Genomic DNA, 22,831 nt, shown 5'->3' with positions numbered 1-22,831 from the left:
CATTGCTTTTTTAGGTTTGCGAAACAATATTGGACCATGCAAAACACAGTTTACCTGAACAAACCATCAGCATGATAACTTAAAATACATTTGAATGGTTTTTGGTATACGTCTATTTTGAGTTTATAGTCCCCCCAGAGAAAACTCCACCAGCCGCCACTGGGTTCAAGAACTCATAAATATTACTTAAGCCCAATAAAAATACATAAAAAATGCTAAATATATAACTGTTCATTCTTTTCATTAAAACAATGCACTTTTTTTTTTAGCATTTTTCACTGTTGCATCACTACAGTATTATCATGTTTACTCTAAAGATGGGGAGCAGGCAGTCACTGCCCCAGTAGCTCTGAGTTCAACCCCTAAAATATAGACATAGATGTTGAATTGATACCTCCTCAGGGAACATCAGAGCAAATAGTAAATTAAACAAATTGTTTGCAAAGCATATATTTCATAAACTTGTGTTTCACCATCTAGCATATTGCATCTACAGTTCACCAAAGCTGTTTTATGTCAACTGCTCTGTATTTAAATTATTCATTTATTTGGATATCTTACTTAAATGGAGCTTTTTCACCTTTGTAAAAAAAAAAAGCTAAATTAATGCAGGTATTGTTAGAGGCACATAGCTATTCTATAGCTTCTTTTGAAAATCACTTTTATGAAAATGAACAACTCCAACTGCAGCAGTGCTCAGTGCCATTTACTCTAAAACTCAGCATATTTAAACTCTGTAACTGCAGTTTACCTGCCTTTTATCTAGCAGCACCTGTACTCTCCTCCTCTATTCTCATCCTCAATTCTTCATATTCTGTGTTGTGGTTTAACCTGCAGTGTTTGATGAGGTTTTCGCGTTGCAACAACTTTTCATTGTTTTTGTTCAAACATCACAGGTCTTGTCTTGGCTTTTTGCCTGGGTCATGTCTGAGTCAAGGGTATTTGCAGAAAGGAAATGTGGTGTCCACAGACAGCAGACACACCTAAATCCTATAAACACCAGTAGAAACCTTTGGGGAAACCTGTACCATCTCTCACAGACACCTGTAGCTCCTGAGCTGCAGGTCTTTGTTCCACAGCAAAACAGTACTGCAGAGTTTCCACTGCAGCTAATGTATATGTATGTTTTTCCTAAGTTAGATACTATTCTCTGTGTTTTACAAACAATCTTTTATAAACAGTATATTGCTGTAATTCTGATGGTGAGTTTGCGGTAAATAACTTTTTTTGAGTAGCATTCCAGTTAGTTCATCACAGAAAACAGATGCTATATCAGCTCAGGCTAATTGTAAGGTGCTGCTGTACATGTTGATGCTTATTGAAATGTTATTTGCAGTCATGTAAAAGTGCATTGTTCTGTATTTAGAAGGACTATTATGTGCTCTGTATTGAGATCATTAGAGTGAGACTTGTTCTTATCGCTATTAAATTCAAAAATGCATATTATTGTTGTTAATAACTGTATTTTTTCCCAATATAACACGCTGTTATTGGTTAATTGCTTTACTGCAAGTGTGACTGAAATAAATATTGAATGTAACCTTGTGTAATCTTGCAGCCTGTGATACGAAGTTAGTGCATAGCCAAAGGCAAATAGGTTTACGTTGACAGGATTTAAAAGATGCAGTAGGAGATCTTTACTGACACATTTTTTACCATGTGGCTTAAAGATCTCCCCACATCAACTTAGCAAGCAGTGACATTTATTTTTATTTTAGTTTCATATTCAGAAGGTCTGAAAGTGAAACTAAAATAAATGGTCCCAGCTACAGTGAGAAATGAATGAATAACCCCAACCAATCACAAAAGACGGTCCGTTGTACACGATTGGTTCCAGACACGTCAGTCATGTTCGTCTGCCTGTCCCTCCCCCCTATGCGCGTACGTTGACAGATGAATAAATGGAGCCCCCACTGCTCGTGTGGGACGTCATGGCTGGAAGCCAGCCACTGTTTTGCTACATTCACACCTAAATCAGCAAGAGCAGGAAAAACATGCATGCTGCTTAATTTGATGCTTGTACAAGTTTAATTCTGATGCGTGGCTGAAGCATCTTTGCTAGGGTGACCAGATTTAGGTTTCTGAACATTAGGATACTTCTGTCCTTTGGGGGTGGGGGTTGGGTAGTGTCGACTGCTGGACCGCTGACTGGACCGGACCTCAGCAGAGAGTCAAGAGCCGCCCGTCCTAAGCCGGAGGAGGGGGGCTGGGGACCAGTAATGCAGGCGGGGGGAAGCACGGGGACGCAGGTGTCCAGGCTACCATCACCGGGTCAGGTTTGGTTGCTCCGTCCCCTGCTGGCTCCCTGTTTCGACTAAATGCTGCACTGTAGTCGACCAAAATCCAGGTTGCTGCTCTGGCTGCGTGGTGGAAAAAGTGGTCTGATGTTCGTTGTGGCGGAGATACCCTATCCTTTCTTTGCCTATAACAAAGGCAGCTATATGTGCTGTGATCTATGGGTAAAAAGTAGTTTGAATATATTTTGAAGTGAGAAAGTCCATCTGAAAACATCCTCAGTGCAGTCAGTTCATCCAGATTACCATCCAGCCTTCAAATATTATTTCTGTCAGAGTCGCTCAGCCCCTTGTACACCGGCGGTGCGCTTTCACTTGGAATCCCATTAAAAAGATGCCTCTGGCCCGGTCGCCTCCTCATGGTTTGCTGCGGCGGAGGTGACTGGAAGGCGTTTTTCATGTACGTAATCCAGACTGCAGGCACCAGGATAATAAAAGTGAACATGTTTTGCTGGTAGATTGCAGCATTTTAAGTTAATTTAGCTGTTAATAAACTGTTTCAGAGGAGTGTTAATAGCGCTGCTCCTGCTGCTCTAGACGTGCTGCAGAAAGTATGCGCGTTTATGTGTTTTGAAGGCGTGGTTTCAAGGGGTGGTCTAAAGGGAGAGGCATGGTTGTGTATGTTCAAAGATATAGCTTGCTGGAACAGTTTTTCCAAGATCTCCTACAGCACCTTTAACTGAGGAACACAGTTCTAATGATCAATTCACAAACTATCACATAAGAGGGCATCATATTTATCTAAACACCATTAGTAAGACCTGTTGTACTCCAATTAAATATGTATAAAGAATTTTTTTTTCTTTAAGAACCACAACATAAGCCTGAATTAATATTACACAACCAACTTTTAAAAATCTGTTTCAGTTGACTAGGCAGTAATTTCACCAAGCATTTAATTGTTTAATTTTTTTAATGTAGACATTTAGCTGTCTTACACAGAGATCAATCTAAGATAGAATTACATTTAGGACAGACAGGTTGATAAAGGTCTACATGTGTTTGCAATTGACTGATCAAACTGAATAAAAAAAAAAAAACATGATTTCAAACACTGCAATATACATGAGAATGAATTATTTATGCTGCTGTACAGCTTCAATCAGGGAAATGAAATGAGCTAAGCCCCGATCATTACAGGGATAGCTTACATCAAAGCTTCATAATGTGTGCGAATATGAATGTGTGTCTTTGCAAATGCATGCTCAGACCTTGTACATGATTGACCTGGAAGTTACTGCAAAGAAAATTATATGTTGGAAGTGTATAAAGTTTATGATGACTGAGTGAAAAAGGGTTTCATTTAAGTCTCTTAAACTTTACTTGTTTTATAAAATTAAACTTGTGTTCCTGTTTGTATGCCCATTGTTTCTCTGTTGTTGATGAGACTAACCCCCGGCTCACACAGACTCCGGTCTTACTGTTGCGGTGCGGTGGGTGCGGCGCCGCAGTGATTCCAAGTCATTAAAAAGACGTAAACCTCTCTCACCGGCTGCTGAGCTGTCCGGCTGCGGTTACCGAGACACTCCGGCGCTGCAGAAAATTCCGCAAGAAAGCTATCCTTGCGGCGTGCCGGAGCCCTCCGCAACAAGCTCTCGCAAATATCCTTATTTGGGCCGTGTTATCGCGTGAAGTTACGTGAACTCAAGTGAACTTCTATTAAATCTCCGGACCTGTTACCGGAGCCGCAGAGCCGCACCGCACCGTATACAAAAGGGCGGTGTGAGAGGGGGTGTGCGGGAGTTGCGGTCTCCGTCGGCTCGGTAACCGCACCGGAGCCAGTGTGAGCAAGGGGTAAAGGCTAAACCGTGAGAAATTTGGAACTGTAGATGTTCATCTAAAACTTTGCGAGTATATTATATACTCTTCTAACCTTTGCACACTGTTGATGTCAAAGCCCACTCTTCTTTAGTAAGGGTACTATATTTTGAATTTTCAGCGGTTACAAAGGTTACAAGTTTAGTTTTTCTTTTCCCTCATTTTATTCAAGTGAAACCATTATTTTGTTGACTTGTTCAAACAAGTCAACAAAATAATGGAGAGTGGAAAACGATGGATCACTGTTATAACACAGTACCTACAGTAACACCCCATTGCCAATGCTGCTTTGGATCTTTCTGATCAGATAATGAATCATATTATTTAGGGTAACCAACCAGAAGTACAAATACTTCGTTACTGTAACTAAGTACACTTTTTAGGAATCTATACTTTACTCCATTAATAACTTTTCTTCCTACTTCTGATTTCTACTCATTACATTTTCACAGAAGTATCTGTACTTTCTATTCCTTACATTTTCAAAACAAACGTTACTTGTTACTCTTGGCTTCGGTTTAATGTTTATAAATATTTATTTAGTGTCATTTGCAACATCCAATGCAGATCATTGGCGCATCCACATCTAGTGAAAACTAGAGTAATTCGATTTGTCATATAACACAAACAATCAATGGTTAGCAAAAGGAACTCATCAGAAGCAAACTGCAAACATGAATCGTCTATGCCATGCTATAGTTTCGGATTCAGAAAAAGTTGTTGAAATGTCTGAAAGGTTGGACACAGTCGAGAGCGTATCGGGAGATGGAGATGGAGACCAACAAGACCTCCCTCATCCTTAGCCCTATCTCACAGAATTTTTCAAAATAGTTGGAAAAATTGAGCTTTAAATTCATATAGTGGCATCTGGCTGTTTTTTTTTATGTTACTTTATACTTTTACACTTTAAGTAGTTTTTGGAGCACATAATTTTTCACTTTACTTGAGTAAAGAGGTCAAGTTGATACTAGTGGCCCATCCCAACTTCAAGAAAGGAGGTACAAAGGTTTTTGGGGTTTGCAAATTTCCATAGGAAGTTCATAAGTGGTTTTAGCCCCATCGCAGCACCCCTTCATGCCTTGACCTCTCCCACCTCTCAGTTTCAGTGGTCCTCTCAGGTGGATAATGCCGTCCAGAATCTAAAGAACAGGTTCACCTCTGCTCCGGTTCTCACCATACCAGATACTCAACTTCAATTTTTGGTTGAGGTGGATGCCTCAATCTCTTGAGTGGGGGCAGTTTTCTCTCAGCGCTCAGTATAGGATAACCTGATTCACCCATGTGCCTTCCTCTCTCGCAAACTCTCCCAGTGAGAGAAACTATGATATTGGGGATGGGGAATTGTTGGCCATTAAGGTGGCACTAGAGGAGTGGCGTCACTGGCTTGAGGGGGCTGACCTGCCATTCATCATTTGGACAGATCACAAGAACCTGTAATACCTTCGAAGGGCCAAGAGACTCCCCCGTCAAGCCAGGTGGGCCTTGTTTTTTAATCGCTTTACCTTCACTATGTCCTATCGACCAAGTTCCAAGAATGCCAAACCAGATGCTCTGTCTCGCCTGCATGGCCTCACCTCCTCCTCTCCTGAGGCCCCTTCTCACATCATTCCATCTTCATGTGTTGTGGGAGCACTGACTTTCCTGTCACCCAGATGAAGAGAGAGATGTTGCTGAGTATGTGGTGGCCTGTCATGTCTGCACCCAGAACAAGCCTTCCAACCCTGCTCTTCTGGTCTATGGGAGCCGGTACCAATCCCCACTCGACCTTGGTCTCACATCTCTCCGGATTTCGTTACTAGACTACCCGATTCAGAAGATAATACCACCATTCTCACTGTGGTCGACAAGTTTTCTAAGATGGCTCACTTCATCCCTCTTGCTAAGTTGTCTACAGCAAAGGAGACTGCTGAGGTTTTGATGTCTCATGTGTTCAGGATTCATGGTTTCCCAGCTGAAATAGTGTCTGAAAGAGGTCCACAGTTTATTTCCCAATTTTGGAAGGTGTTTTGTTCCCTGTTAGGGGCTTCTGCCAGTCTCTCTTCCGGTTACCATCCTCAAACCAACGGCCAATGAGAATGGAACTCAAGGTTTCCTTCATCCTGGAGTAAGCAGCTAACGTGGTTAGAGTTTGCCCACAACACCCTATCCTGTTCCTCCACTGGTCTGTCTCCATTTCACTGCATCCATGGGTATCAACCTCCTCCGTTTCCAACCCTAGAGAAAAAGGTCAGTCACTCTTATCAGTTGCTGTCGTAGGACCTGGGCCTTGGCGTGTCGTATTCTCCTGAAACAGACCAGCTCCAGCACCTGTCTACAGGGTGGGCCAAAGAGTCTGGTTGTCCACTCGAAATCTAGCCCTTCGTACAGACGTAAGCTTTCTCCAAGATTTTTCTGACCTTTTCCTGTCTCTAAGATTATTAACCCTGTGGCTGTAAGACTTAAACTCCCGAGAACCATGAGATGTCATCCCACGTTTAATGTCAGCCACATCAAACTAGCCAGAGAAGGCAACTTGGTACCTGTCACCAAAGCTCCCCCTGCTCCCCGGATTATTGATGGTGAACCAGTCTACATGGTTAAGAAGCTGCTGGCTGTGAGGCATCGGGGTCATAGACATCAGTTCTGGGTTGATTGGGAGGGATTTATTCCTGAGGAGAGATCATGGGAGCGAGCCAATGACATTCTGGAACCATTCCTCATCAAGACTTATGATCAGCACCCAGACAGTCCTGGTCCATCTGGAGCCGGACTTTGTGGGAGGGGTAATGTCAGGGGCAGTCCTGATTATATAAATGTTACTTGTATTACCTTTTCTTTTCACTTCCTTTTTTATTTTGTAGTAATTTCTTCTTCTTAATACAAAATCATGCCAATAGATAACATATGTAAGGCACTTTTATGCAATTTTAAGCTATTTTCAATTTTTAAGATATTTTTAAAGACAAAAGTTGAGACTTTTCTTCATTGGCTTCCAGGTCATGTGATCCACCAACTCAGATTCTTTGTGAAATTGTTTTACTACATTAGCCTGATGAGGCACACACATTTTTATTCCATTTTAAGCCTTTGTATATTTTTAAACATTTCTAATTACAAAAATAATTGATATTTCTTCAATAAACCTGGACGTAGCTGAAGTGAGGAAAACTCTGAGGAGAGTAAACCCAAGGAAGGCACCAGGGCCTGATAACATACCTTGGCGAGTGTACAAGGAGTGTGCAGATTAGCTGGCTGGTGTCCACACAGACATTTTTAACACCTCGCTGGACCAACATGTTTCAAGTATTCCACCATTATTCCGGTCCCAAAGAAGCCTCAGGTCACCTCACTAAATGATTACCGGCCTGTCGCACTGACTCCAATCATGATGAAGTGCTTCGAAAGGCTGGTTAAAGAACACATCGTCTACGGCCAACATTTGACCCGTTCCAGTTCACCTACCAACAAAACTGCTCCACTGAGGACGCCATGCTGCTCTCCACCTGAGCCTGGCACACCTGGAGGAGAAGAACACCGACGTAAGGATGCTGTTCCTGGACTTCAGTTCAGCTTTCAACACCATCATCCCACAGCATCCAATGGGCAAACTGGAACAGCTGGGCTTCAATACACCCCTCTGCAATTGGCTGCTAGACTTCCTCACCAACAGACCTCAATCAGTCCGAGTCGGACAAAACACCTCTGATGTCATCATCCTAAGCACAGGCTCCCCTCAGGCTTCTCCAGGTTCACCACCAATCTCAATGTGAAGTTGACGACACAACGGTGGTGGGCCTCATCAGTGATGACAACAACCAGCACTACAGAGAGGAGGTGGAGCAGCTGGTGAACTGGTCCAAAGATAACAGCCTGATTCTTAACGTAGAGAAGACGAAGGAGATCATCTTGGACATCAGGAAGAACCAGCCTAACTACGCTCCACTAGTCATCAACAGCTCAGCTGTAGAGGTGGTCAACAGCAGCAAATTCCTGGCGGTGCACATCATAGAAACCCTCAACTGGAATGTAAACAACACCTCACTGATAAAAAGGGCACAAAAGTGCATGTACTTTGTGCAGAGGATTAGGAGAGCCCACCTGCCCCCACCCATCCTCACCACCTTCTACAGAAGCACCATAGAGAGCGTTTTGACCTGCTGTCTCACTGTGTGGTGTGGAGGCTGCAGCGTCTCAGACTAGATGAAGGTAAGAAGAGTGTAAACAACAGCAGAGAAGATCATCAGGGCTCATCTTCCCTTCATTAAAGACATTTCATCCCAGTGCTACGTGTACCGAGCCCGTAATATCATAAATGACCCCCAGCATTGGATTGTTCTCCCTCCTGCTCTCTGGTAAGAGACTTCGAAGTATCCAATGCAAGTCCAGCAAATTCCAGAATTTGCTGGACTTGCTGAATTTGCTGAATGTTATGTAAAATGGGTTAAAAAAACTGAATGTTTTATCACTGCTGCTTACCGTACCAAGGCTGCACTTTAAAAAATGAAATTTTCTAGAGAGCTGTTCTTAACAAAATTTATTTTTGTTTACACTTGTGTATGCAAAATCACAAAATAAATCATTCAAAGCTCTAAGTCTAAGTCTATATCTGATCACTTAGCAGTCCACCTCATTTCTGCATACGGGCCAAAATTATACTCCATAAAGCTGTCAAGAAGGCATAAAAAAGTGTACCAGGGAACCTGTAGATTAAATTCTTATTTGGACTAGGCTACCTCGGATGTTTTTCAGGACTGCCACCAACCACTTGGATGAGTTTACAGATCCTGCACCACTTTCTATAAAAACCTTTGTATATCAAATACTCACAAAGGTGAGGTATATCAATGATAAAAGCTGGTTTAAAGGCAACATCAGACAGCAGAGTTGGAACAAAGGCAAGCTACAGTGTATCATTTGCACTGCTGATTGGCAGAAATTCTCTTTCTCTTAAGGATCTGTACATCTCCATGTGAGCAGGAAAAATTGCAAATTATTCATCCCACCATGAACGTAAACAGTTTCAAACTTTACCCTCTTGCAGGGGACTGTGCTTTATCAGGAAAACCTTTGGTCCTAAAACAGTTTATTCCTGTGTGAAACCTTCCCCTTGGAAAAAAGAAAAAAAAAAGACTATACATGTAAATGCTAATTAATTTCAATTAATAGTATTTACATGTATGTTATTTGTTATGTTTATCCTTTTCGCTCCAAAAAAGTTTTACTATTTTCACTATTCTTTAAACATTTACATAAAACTTGCACTTGCTTATTTCAAAATGTATAATTTTTAAATGTATTTGTGTAGACTAGACTATACTATATGTTCTATCAAAGCAAATTCCTTCGCTATAAAGTTTTTTCTGATTTCAGTGCTGACATTCTAATCAAGTATGATTTCTTTCTATGGAAAGAAATTATTCTTCCATAGAAGGACCTACCGGTACTCCTTAATCTTGATGTGTGGAGCCTACACAAGGTTTTCTGCACAAATGGAACACCATCATTGCAGGTCAGAAAATCCTGGAGCTCCTTTAGTGTTATTGACTGCTCCTTAGCTCACTGCGTGGCCAGATAATATCTTCCTTTTTTATTGATTTTGAATGTCATGTAAAACCGTTTCGTTTTTATGTTACTTTTGTGCAATTATTTCATCAATAACAATATATTTTCACTCTACTGAGGTAAATAAATTTCCATTTCCCTGCAATATTTTTGCATATGTTTGGGTTTTGTAAAATGATGCCAAGGCAGAAAGAAAAGGCTTTATCTTCCATGTCTTACAGTTGGGATGCGTTGATAGTTACATGTCAAATGTTTTGAAAAAAATTTTTTTGGTCAAAACATACTAGAAACCATGGAGACATCAGGGGAATCACCTTCATAAGGAGGAAGGCTCAGAGAGAAGGAGTTGGAGCATGTTTGACGAGGACCCAGCAAAGAGGAACTGAAGAGAGAGGGCTTTTAAATGAGACTGAGACAAAGAGAGGGTTAATGAGGAAACTGGGAGCAGGTGTGCACAGAACAAGAGAGGGAAAGAGCTAGGGAAGGAGAACATAAGAGGGCAGCAGAGGGCAACAAATAGAAACCTGGAAGACTGGAAATAACAACAAAATAATAATTAAACTACTAGGACTATAAAACATAGAGAAAAGATAACTAAACACTCAAAAGAAAACATAACAGAACCCTTGACTAGGACAGTAACTGGTAAAAACCAAAGAACACAGCAAAATAAAAAAAATAAAACCACTAAAACAAGTAGTAAAGCAAGACTGAACACTAAAAAGAAAATATAACAGAACCAAGACTAAGACAGTAACTGAGAAAAAAACCAAAGAACTCAATAAACTAAGAATTAACCCAATAGAAAACAAGTAGCAAAGCAAAACTGGATACTCAAAAGAAAAACATAACAGAAACTTGACACCCCTAGATTCATTTACAGGGATATTTGGGAAACACTGTAAAAATATACAACCTAGATTCTTTCTTCTTTTCTAAAGTAAATATTAATACTGGCCCAAAATAAGCTTTGTATTTTGACTTTCTACTTTGAAACTCTTTCTTAACCCCCAAAAACAAAACATATATTTTATTACAATGTAACTAACTTTACACTGGCAGTTAAATCAAACTTAGAATACAAATATAGGAGATCAATAGTGAAGTAATCTTACTTCATTCAACAATAATTCAACAACTCCAAATGCATTTGCTTTAAAAGTTGAGCCCACACAAGTGTCCCAAATTTTTCTTTTAACCTAAACAAGTGCAGTTTTCTAAGTCCTTTACCACTCTAGCATATAGGACTATATATTGTGATTCTATTTCCTATAATACATGTTACAATTAACTGTTGTAAAATATATATATATTTTTAGCTCCATTATAACTTTTTATTTATTAAAACATTCTCAAACATTTTTCTTTCTTGGCAGTAATCAAACTGTTAATTTTTTTTTTGCTTTAGCTCTCTAACTACTGAGCTGTCCTAACTGCACAAATGAGATGGCAGCAGTACGTGAAATGCCATACAGCATCACTCGGGAGCTGTCCCTGCTCCACTGGTGCACACACTGATACAAATTCTCTGTAAGGGAAAAGACTAAGAGTAACCCACTGTAAGTGACAGCCAGGGGCTCCACTCCTTATGGGTATCAGCAGCATTTAGGAGCCGTCAGCAAACGAGCAGAATAGACCCGTCATTTAGACAAGCAGTCGAAGTCAGCTGTTTCCAGCTGGGAGCTGCTAAATCCATTCTTTCTGGCTCCTGCAAGCTCTTTCACTAGAAATAAGGTCAGGTTACTTTGAATATCTCACACAGTCTGTGCTCACTGTTTACATGATACCTGATCTAATTTGAGTCCTGTGAACGCTTTAAAAATGTTTCACCCCTTTGTAATCATAGCTCGCATAAAGGCAGGATGATAAACAGCAGTGCGGAGGTTGGATCTTTAGCATCTGTTTGGACTAATTTAAAATATGCATTGCTGATAAATAGTAGAAAAAGAAAAGAATGAGGACTAATCAAACCGTAGCTGTTTTCAGCACTTAGCTATTAATGTAGTGCTGGCTTGAGCCAAAACAATATAAAATGTATGTAGGCAAACCAGATAAGCATTTCTCTTTTAACCTTTTCTTCAACCTTTTTTCCCCAGTTTCATTCCCCTCCTATTATCTGCATGTTTTTTACTTCCACTATGTGTGGACTCACATTAAATAATGGAGAGAAATGACAGGCATCAAACTCACATTGTTTTGACACCATACCGAATTTTATAGTTCTCTATTGAATTAATCAAGCGTGCTTTTGCTTTGGAACTGAGACACACTGGCAGGATGAAATACAGTCACCATAAAGATGAAGAAATTCTGACCTTTTTAATTCCTGACAAAGTACCTTCTGTGGATGATGAGAATATAAAGCTGCTAAAAGTATTACAGGAAGAGTTACACAAATTCAGCAATATGAAAACAGAAGTTTATAAAACAGTGTGGCCAAGTGATTGTGTATGCACAAAAATTCTCATTGAACATGTTTAACATTTCGGTTGTAGAACAGGAGTAACACACCGACTTACTTAGATGTAATGGAGACTTGTACTCTTTCTTCTGCCCCTTCAGGAAAGGATTGCAGGCAGCAGTTCCTATTTATCAGACTGCCAGCCATCTGAAATCAAATTTCCCCTGAAGACACCGTGAAATTACAGATATTTTCTCTCCCAGTCCACCCTCCTGCCAAAGCCCAGAGGATAAATATCACAAGTCTAAGCCTTTCAAGTTACTATAAGTTGGCACACTGATGACATTTTGACCAGTCCTGTGTTTTACCCCCTAAAGCCCCACTTCAGTCAAACCTGCGCTCTGTTACTCTGACACACACACATCAACACACATGCGTTTGCGCGTTTGCTCTGTCCAGAGTTTCTCACTTTTTTGTCTCCCTGTAGCCCCGCTCCAAGTGACAGGCTAGCAGTGCAGTGATCCATGGTACTACCCGCCTGTTTATCCGGGCTAAGTGCTCTTTGCTGTGCCACTTCGCTTTTCTCTGTTGTCTCAGGCCTATTTGATTGATAAATATTGCAGCCAGCAGGCAGAGCCAGCCTCTGACCTTAAGATAATGGAAACAGTTTTCGAAGAATACGACAAAAGACCAAGGACTAAACCCCTACCAGCATTCAGGATCTTTAAAAAAAAATATGTGGCAGATAAGATAGATTAAATTGAGGCAAGTCATATCTTATGTCTACAGCCTAAATGTTTTCAGTTGCCACAGGGTGGCCCCTATATAGCACACAGTGCATTGCAAAAGAATCAATAACTCTTCAACTTCTTATATTTTTATTTTATTTTAATCATACATCTTTTTCAAAACATTTTACCAAACAAACTATACAGTCTGAGTCATAACTTTGCAGTATCACCTTTAACTTGTATTACAGCTCAATGAGTTTTAAGCCCTTTCTCTGTCAACTGAAGAAAAGGGGTTAGCATGGTATGGCATCTCTTAAGATAAGTGCAGCTTAGGGTTACCCTTACATGCAGAATATTACATGCAGGTCTAAAAGTAAGATTTTACTTTCATTATGTATCCAATTTTCCCTTCATGGCCTCTGTAAAACTAAATGCTGGTTATCATCTTCTTTCAACATTGGCTTTCTTATTTCCGGTCTTTTTCAAAGACCAGGCTTTTCATTGACAAAACATTGCAAAGGATCTGTACTAAAAGAGAACATACTTCAAATAGTTTGAAAAATGGGAAATGTGCCCCAAAAATTCAGATCTAAAAAAACCATGCTTATTCACAAAACCAAGTAATTTTCCATTATAGATCACACTTGAATTTCAGAGTCCAAGTCATCATTTCAGAAAATGCAGTTCTTATGTACAAAAAAACACCAAACCATTGATTTGAAATCTTTTCAAAGCAGGGACCTGAGGGCTTTTTGTAACAAAACATCCAAGTCTAAATAAACCAAGAATTGATTTCAGTAACAAAGCAGAAATACATAAGTTGGTGATTAATGGGGATTTTTCTTTCCATGCAGCTAGTTTATTTTATACCAGACTAAGGTAATCCTAGTACTTTATTTGTTCAATCAGCATCAAGCCATTCAGAAATCAAACAAATAATGCGTTAATGAGTTGATATGGAGCAGTTTTGGATAGAAATAACTAGAAGGGAGTTAGGGGAAAGGAGACTGACACTAGCGGGTAACAGAGAGTAACTCAAAAGATGCAACACAGCTTAAATATACACAAAATTGAAAAGAAACCAATGCCCAACAAAACAAAATGTCAATAATAACTGAAAACTGAAAAAGAAACTCAAAAAGAAGTCCAAAAGGGGAGAACCATAACACAAATATTTTCTATGTAAATATTGTGCTGTTTGTGTTTTTGAAAGCTCCTCTTTTTCTAAGATGGACAAAAAGCAAAACAAAGAAGAATGTCTTTGACTTTTAGGCTGTCACACTGGTGACAACATTACCCAAGACAAACCTGCAAAACTTCTAAAGGATTACAGTCCCTCTGCCCATCCATCCATCGATCATCCTTCCATCTTCTCCTGCTTAGTCCTTGTCTAGGTCACGGTGGGGCCGGTGGCTATCTCCAGCAGATTATGGGTGGGAGGTGGGTTAAACTATGGACAGGTCGTCAGTCTGTCACAGGATTACAGTATATTCACAAGTTAAAAATTGCAATTTAATGAGCTAATATTTCTCTCTTATTAGATATGCATGCAAGTGGATTGTATTGTTAAATGTAAGATCAAGTTAAATGTAAGCCCTTCTAGCTATGTTGGAGAACGAATCCGAACTAGACAAAGTAAACCCGAGAACAGAAAGCTCATAGTGACACAGCTAGAACCTGCTGATATATCATAGGCATGACAAGACTTTAAATGCTTTCCAACTGTCTCTGTTTACAGATAGCCATCAAAGGAAATGAGACTTTAGAAGCCCACAGCAAGTAACATTTAATGAGATGACACCATGCATTAAAGTGGACAGCGGATTGGTAAAAAAAAGAGTAGTTCTTAATGCGCTGATCTAAAAATCAGAAAAAGAAGGTTTCTTCCTGTTAAAACGAAGTTTTTCTTCTCTACTGTCATTGCATGCATGTTCGGTGTGAGGGATTGCTGTATAATCAACAACGCAATGCAAACATAATGCCACATACTCATGCCAGAGGAGTGTATCCTAAAAAGTTGAAGACTCAATGCAATTGCAATGCACTGGGTTTCCTTTTATAAAAAACGTTTAACCAATCTCACTGTATGATCTGATGAAATCATCTCTGTAAAGTGTCTTGAGATGACGTGTTGAGAATTGTTGCTATATAAATGAGCTTAATCCATTTGAACAGAGCATTGATACCAAGTAAGTGCTGTATGCTTAAATATGGCAGAAAATAAGTAATTTTTATATATTAAGAAAAATATAAAGCTGACTTATAGGTTCTTCGTTATTAAATTGGTACATTATTTTTTTTAAATTTATGACACCATATTGGACCATGCAAAAGAAAGATTTGCCTTCACAAAGCCTCAAAAGGGCCCAATTTATATACAAAAGGTAAATCTGTACATTAAATAATGTTTTAATGATGCATTCATATAAATATACTGGTGTGATAACTTAGTATACTATTGTTTATTTTTTGGTATACGTCTATTTTAAATTTATAACCCCCGCCGGAGAAAACTCCAGCAGCCGCCACTGCTGCAGGCTCATATTGTACAGATGTGTTATTGTTGTTTACCTCTTGGGTGTGAATTACAGCTCAGTACACCCTACTTCACCTCATGGTTTGGATCACACCTCCAATTTCATTATTGAGCACTTTTTTGTTCAGGACATTTTAACTGTCTTTAAATTGTTTTAAATTTAAATATTTAAAATTCAATATAGTTGATCTAAATTTGCTATGCTTAATAACATTTTTATTCAAATAGAACCTAAGAGAGAATAGAAAGCTATTTTTAGTGTTTATTTTAGTCACTGGTGATCTTGTTACAGTGTCATCAGTTAACAGAGGGGAGCTGGAAAGGTGAACCAGTTGTATCACATTTCTCCACAGGATAGATGGATCTGACTTCCAGTTATACAGGAGTCATTTGATCTGCAATCTCATCCAATATTCGGTTATATAACCTCTCTGAGGCACACGTGAGATTTCAGCTCAGTAACTGGTTCCCTTAGAATCTAGTCTCTTGTCCATTTATTTCGCTGTCTCTGCTTTTCCAGCTGAGCCCATAGGGGCAGTGACCTCATCTAAACCCAAACTCTGTGACCACTATGTTTCCTGTGTGTCTGAGAGATGAGAGTGCCAGACACTTCTCTTATTAAACCTGTGTTTGGCCATCAAGCTGAGAGGAGTATCATTGGAAAAGTGGGTGGGCTGGACCAAGTGGCATCTCTTTTGTCAACTCCAGCATTACTCTCTAATTGGTTCCCATAGGCTTTGGTTCTGCTGCAAAAAGGTTGCACTAACATATAAATAAAACAAGCTCAAGTTCACTTCTTTTATAGCTTATAAAGAGATAGAACTAACCACAAAACGTAAAATTATGTTTTGTGGCTAGAAAATCAAATGACATCAAGTTGCACCAAGCAGCACACGTGTATTTGACCTAAAATGTTACAGGTAGATCCTTTCATTAGGTGGTGAGCTTCTACTGCAAAAAAATTATATATTTTTTGCAGATAAAGCAGCTAGAGGGGACAAACCTGGGAACAAACCTGGTGGTCATGTTAATCCAGAGCAATTACCAAACAGCAAAGCCATTACTAATTTCCAGCCTCCAAACATTACTAATTGAATGCGTCCCAGTTATAACTTCATCTAGCAAAGATATACAGCAGGTCAGAAACTACTGAGTTTGTCAGTGTCCTCAGAGAAGTAGCCACAGAGATGAAAGAGGTTCCTTTTGTTGGTGAAAGCGACACAAATGTAGGCAGGACCTTTTAACCAGCTTGAGGTATTGTCCTCAGGTGACACTGGGGGTACATTTTCTATATCAAAGTGATGGAGCAGCTGCTATACCCAGACCTGATTTTTGGCTTTTATTTTACGAGAGGTCTGTGAGGAATATATTATGTGTTTTTGGTATTATAACAACTTCAAATGTATTATTATAAGATATTTTGTTTTGGGGCTGCTCAGTGCTACAGTGGTTAGTGTTGGGATCTGGAGGTCTTGTCCACTTTCTCCACCAGGGGGCGCACGAGATCTCCTGGGGGCATGAGCTGACTGCAACACCTGTGTTCAATCTGCTCATCAGGAGGCTCCTACTTAAGGAGGCGGAGACTGACACTCCAGTGCCAGAGTGTTTGCCAGTAATGGTTAGCAGAACCTGAGCCAGCCAACCTGATCTAGCCTGTTTTCTCCAGTGTTGGGAAAGTTCTCTTTCTACGTGAACTAGTTCAAAGTTCAGTTCACACATTTTAAAATGAACTAGTTCAGTTCATAGTCCACAATTCCAAAAAACGAACTAGTTCATAGTTGTTTTTTTTTTTTTTTCATATATTGCTAAATTACACCATAGCCTACTGTAGAACCACAGACGGCAATTATTTTATCAGTTGTAACACTGAAACTGTGCGTCAGATTTCATCTTCATATCCAGTTTTGAATCCTTATCCAACCAGGGTTTCCATTAGCATTGAGGGGACAGCATTTCCCCATTGTTGCTTTAATGCTTTGTTGCTGTCCATTCACTTCACACTAGTAGCAGCTGCAGCTTTCACCCCTACAGTATATTCTCAAAAACATCAGGAAAAATGTGCTGCTTGAATGGTCTTTTTTATGAGTAATTATTAAAAGAAAAATAGGAAAGTAGTCTTTAAGGTGCAAATGTTTTTTTTTATTTTAATAATTTTTTCCATTTGAAATTCCATTTCAATACATACTAAAAAGGAATCCTGGAAAATTATACCAGGCAGGTTTAACAAACAAGTTACATGGATAGTAAAACCCTCAAGAACAGGGGTCTTCTATGTTTTCCAGACCAAGGACCCCCAAACTGATGGCGAGATGGAGCGGGGACCCCCTAACTATATATATTGTATGAAATTGTGTCCTATAGTCACTCTATTACAGATGGAGTAATGTAAAGAAATTAATTTCTCCCTGGGATTATTAAAGTTTTTCTGATTCTGATTCCTGGTCGATGGGACAGGTGTTGTGAAGGAAACGGTGCCCAGCTTGAAAGAGCTCCTGTGTGTCGCTGAATGTGAGCATTGATGACTGAAAGACATCTTCTGCCTCCATTTATCTGTTTACTACAGTGTGTTGATTTCATGTTAATGAGTATTTAAAGACATTTCAATTAGTGGGGGGGGGGGAAAATGCAGGGGGGGAATGTAAAAATATCAACTAACCATGCAGACCCTCATGCAGTACCTCCGTAGACCCTCTAGGGGTCGCGGATCCCCTGTTGAAGACCTCCGCTCAAGAAGATTTTACTAACACAAACTGAGGGACCAGGCTGAGGTAGGAATTTAAGGTTACTGAAGTGCGGATTTTTTTACTGAAAGCCGGCGGGCAAACTTGTTGCCATCATCCTCACCGACCACCTGGTCATAAACCTGTTTTAAGTCGCCTCCATGCTGCTGTTGCTTCCACGCTGCATTTTGTTTTGATGACGCACGCGGCTGTAGGCTACGACGCTGGTAGCTGCTGTTGCCAGATTGGGTGTTTTTCCAGCTACATATTAAGGCCTGTTTACGGTGTGATTTAGCCGGGGTTTCGCCTGGAGGGCTTTATAGAAATCTGGCAACCTATTGAACGGAGTTGAACTGAGAGAGCGTGCCGTTCACAGACACCAGAATGAACGAGTTCACAATAACGTTCATCAGGCAATAATGCAGTACGTTCAGTTCACGTTCGCCCAAAATATGAACGAGTTCATGAACTTTCGTTCAATGAACGCGTTCAGGCACAACACTGGTTTTCTCCCTGTCTCTCAGAACCTGTCTTGCCTGGAAACCTGAAAATCTGAAGAGAGAAATCTCACCCTGGAAACCTGCCTGCCTGCATGCAGTCTTAGTCTCTGCCTCAGCCCTCAGCCTCTGCCTGCCGGCAAGCCTCTGGACTCACAAGGTTCCCCCCCTCCTGCAGATCAGATTCCCTTTGAGCAGGTATTTATCTCCGTCTTCATCAGACTGCATATTTCCTGGATCAAGACTAATTCTCCATCCTCCTCAGTGGTGATTCCTCCAGTGACCAGATTGCAGAACCTGAACCCGTGCATTATTCAACTTGTATATTTGTAAATAAATCTTTGAAACTTTTCCCTGTCTCAAGTGAGTGTTTCTGCATGTGGGTTAGGAACCTTAAACCCATCATGACTGTTAGCACTGCTGCCTTGCAGCAAGAAGGTTCCAGGAGTGATTCTCAGGCCGGGGTCTTTCTGCATGGAGTTTGCGTGTTTTCCCTGAGCATACGTGGGTTATCCGGCTTCCTCCCACAGTCCAAAAACATGACTGTTAGGTTGATTGGCTTCTCCAAATTCTCCTTGGGTGTGTGTGTGTGTGAACGGTTGTTTTTTCTGTTTGTCTCTGTGTTGCCCTGCGATGGACTGGCAACCTGTCCAGGGCGTACCCCGCCTCTTGACTGTAGACAGCTGGAGATAGCCACCAGCACCCCTAGTGACTCCACTTGGGATAAGAGTGATGCACTGCAAAAAATATAAATCTCAATAAGTTATTTTTTCTTAAAATAAGTGTGTTTTTCCTTGATTTGAGGAGATAAGTAAGACACTTTGCCAATGGAACAAGACAATTTCCTTTTAAAATAAGAAAAAAATATTTTATCGTCTTATTTCAAGTAAATATTATCTAACTATCTTATTTTAAGAGTGAAAATACTCATTCCATTGGCAAATCATCTTATTTACCTGCTCAAATTAAGGCTAAATATACTTAATTTAAGCCATTTTTTACTTATTTCTGGATTGTTTTTGCAGTGTGGAAAATGAATGGATGGATGGATATTATGTTTTTGAACTCTTGGAAAGAAATATCTTTAGAAATTGTCATTGGAATTTAGTTGAATCTGAAAGAGATCTACTATAAGGGAAACATATTTGATTGGTTAAATCATGTCGATCAAGAGATGCAAAATATAAATAAATGTATGAAATGTAAATACATGTATGTCATTAGGAAATAAAATGTCTTTGGGAAAACTGTAAAATATGAAGAATCCAGAGTGTTGATCTAGCTTACTGCTAAGCAATACAATAAATGCAGTATTAGTATTCCAGCTGTTCCAGGGCAGCTGAATTTGTACTAGATTTTTATTTATTTTTTTTGTAGGGTGGAAGCCAAATGCAAAGACTAGATTTTACTGTATAAAACATTATATAAATCATAGATTTTTTTCATACATTTGTTTGGTATATAACTAATTTAACTGTTTTGATTGCTTTAAGCAGTGTTGGGAAAGTTCTCTTTCTACGTGAACTAGTTCAAAGTTCAGTTCACACATTTTAAAATGAACTAGTTCAGTTCATAGTTCATAATTCAAAATTTTGAACTAAGTTCACAGTTCCAAAAAATGAACTAGTTCATAGTTCTTTTTTTTTTTTCATATATTGCTCAATTACACCATAGCCTACTGTAGAACCACAGACAGCAATTATTTTATCAGTTGTAACTCTGAAACTGTGCGCCAGATTTCATCTTCATATCCAGTTTTGAATCCTTATCCAACCAGGGTTTACATTATTATTGAGGGGACAGCATTTCCCCATTGTTGCTTTAACGCTTTGTTGCTGTCCGTTCACTTCACAGTAGTAGCAGCTGCAGCTTTCACCCCTACAGTATATTCTCAAAAACATCAGGGTAAATGTACTGCTTGAATGGTCTTTTTTTAGGAGGAATTATTGAGGAATTGTTAAAAGAGAAACAGGAAAGTAGTCTTTAAGGTGCAAATGTTTTTTTTTTATTATTTTAATTATTTTTTCCATTTGAAATTTCATTTCAGTACATGCTAAAAAGGAATACTGGAATCCTCGAAAATTATATCAGGCAGGTTTAAGTGCGGATTTTTTTACTGAAAGCCGGCGGGCAAAGTTTGCAGAGAAATGTAAGATTGTTGCCATCATCCTCACCGACCCCCTGGTCATAAAACTGTTTTAAGTGATCATACTGCTGCTTTGTCGCATCCACGGTCGCCTCCATGCTGCTGTGGCTTCCACGCTGCATTTTGTTTTGATGACGCACGCGGCTGTAGGCTACGACACTGGTAGCTGGTGTTGCCAGATTGGGTGTTTTTCCCGCTACATATTAAGGCCTGTTTACGGTGTGATGGAGCCGGGGTTTCGCCTGGAGGGCTCTATAGAAATCTGGCAACCTATTGAACGGAGTTGAACTGAGAGAGCGTGCCGTTCACAGACACCAGAATGAACGAGTTCACAATAACGTTCATCAGGCAGTAATGCAGTACGTTCAGTTCAGGTTTGCCCAAAATATGAACGAGTTCATGAACTTTCGTTCAATGAACGCGTTCAGGCACAACACTGGCTTTAAGTGCCATTTAAAAGAAATGTTGAGCATAAATTGATATGCATATCAGTGACATATAGAGCTTAGGTGAAAATTCAGACTGAAGGTGTGGCTAAACATCATCTGGGCATCTGCTTTAAAAGAAGGACTGTGTGGACAGCTTCAGCTCCATCAAGCTGCAACCCTCCTTTAAAGCCATCTGCACCATCATAGTTTTCCTCTGGCTCCCAGAATCCTTCAGCCTCCATTCCACCACCAGTGTCAGGATCCTGGTGAGAAGATGTACCTATCCTAATTAATTTGCTCAATCGTAACATCATTATTCTCCATGCTTAAATCTTCAACTGGGGCCTGAGCGCCAAAGGTTATATTTCTAACTTCAATAAAACCCTCTAATTGTTGCTTGCCTATTATGTGAGTCTTTCCAGATTGAATCAAGAATAAATCAAGTAATAGAACAAGGGAGGTCTTCAAGCTTTTTGTCTTTTGGAATTGTTTAATGGCTTTCAGATGTGTTGGAAAATTAGAATATCATCCATCCATCCACCTTCTTCCACTTCATCCGTCAGGGTGGCGCCTATCTCCAGCAGTCTATGGTGAAATAAGGAAAGATACATCCTTGTAGACTGGTAGATTGGACTTCCAGTCACCAACAGCTCCACATTGATCCAAAGCTGGGCAAAGGGATTAATTTCAGAATATGACACTACTATTTACTTAACCCAAGGCTATACAGTTTATCAAAACAATGAGTCATGGAATAAAAATTCCCTTACCACAAAGCCTTGTATTTAATTGATCCCATGGACTCAAATATCAAAACATAAAGCAAAGAACTCTGCAGCACAACAGCTATTAAAGTTTTGTGGTTTTAGCTTTATTTTGACTATTTTAGTTTATTTCCTGTAGTTGGTAATTTCCTGGCTCCATCAGAAATGACAGTGCAACTTAAAAAAAATGGAAAGAGCTGTCATTTAGGAACATGATGAATTATTTTTGCTCACCATTGACTCACTTCCTCCAGGTTTTTATATGACCAACACTCGCAGCTAAATCATCTGCTTTCTAACATGACCTGTCATCAACCGTATCCTGATGGCACATTCACAGACTATAGATTAATTTATTCTCTCATATAACAATGTTTAATTACACAGCCTTCAGAGCAGCACCATCACTGGCAAAGATTTATCCGTGTTTGTCTGCAGATATAAAGTCTATATAACTGTAAACTGTCATATTCATCATCCCAATAGATGGGATACTTCCTTCCTCTGTTGGGATGTAATTACAGAAGTTTAGTAAATTGGTGAAGAATTCATACTGACACACACAGATTCACACATACACTCATCACTCTCTCTTGCAGTTGAGAATTTAGACATTTTAGCTTCTGTGTTAATGCCATTTCCTGCTCAATATGCTCTCACAGATTAGTTTCCACCTTTCCTACATGCTTCCAATAGACTAGATTTGGTCATTTTGAACCAGAAAAAAGACCTTTCTAATCTAGTTTACCACACCAGTGTTTTTATTTATTTATTTTTTTTTCATCATGTCACATTAGAGCAAATAAACAGATATTATGGCAATCATTTTCAAACTCCTCCCACAAGCGCTCTTGGAAGAAATGATTACCAAAATAATTAATTCTGTAAAGATCTCAATTGGCTTTTGAGAAAATTTTCTTTCAGTAGTTTTTTTCAGAGTTGGCTAATTAGTGTA

This window comes from Cyprinodon tularosa, unplaced genomic scaffold (assembly GCF_016077235.1).
Source record: "Cyprinodon tularosa strain WSP-4 unplaced genomic scaffold, ASM1607723v1 ctg9, whole genome shotgun sequence".
NCBI classification, from domain to species: Eukaryota; Metazoa; Chordata; class Actinopteri; order Cyprinodontiformes; family Cyprinodontidae; genus Cyprinodon; species Cyprinodon tularosa.
The sequence above is the reverse complement of the archived record's forward strand: the minus strand, read 5'-3'. Positions refer to the sequence as shown.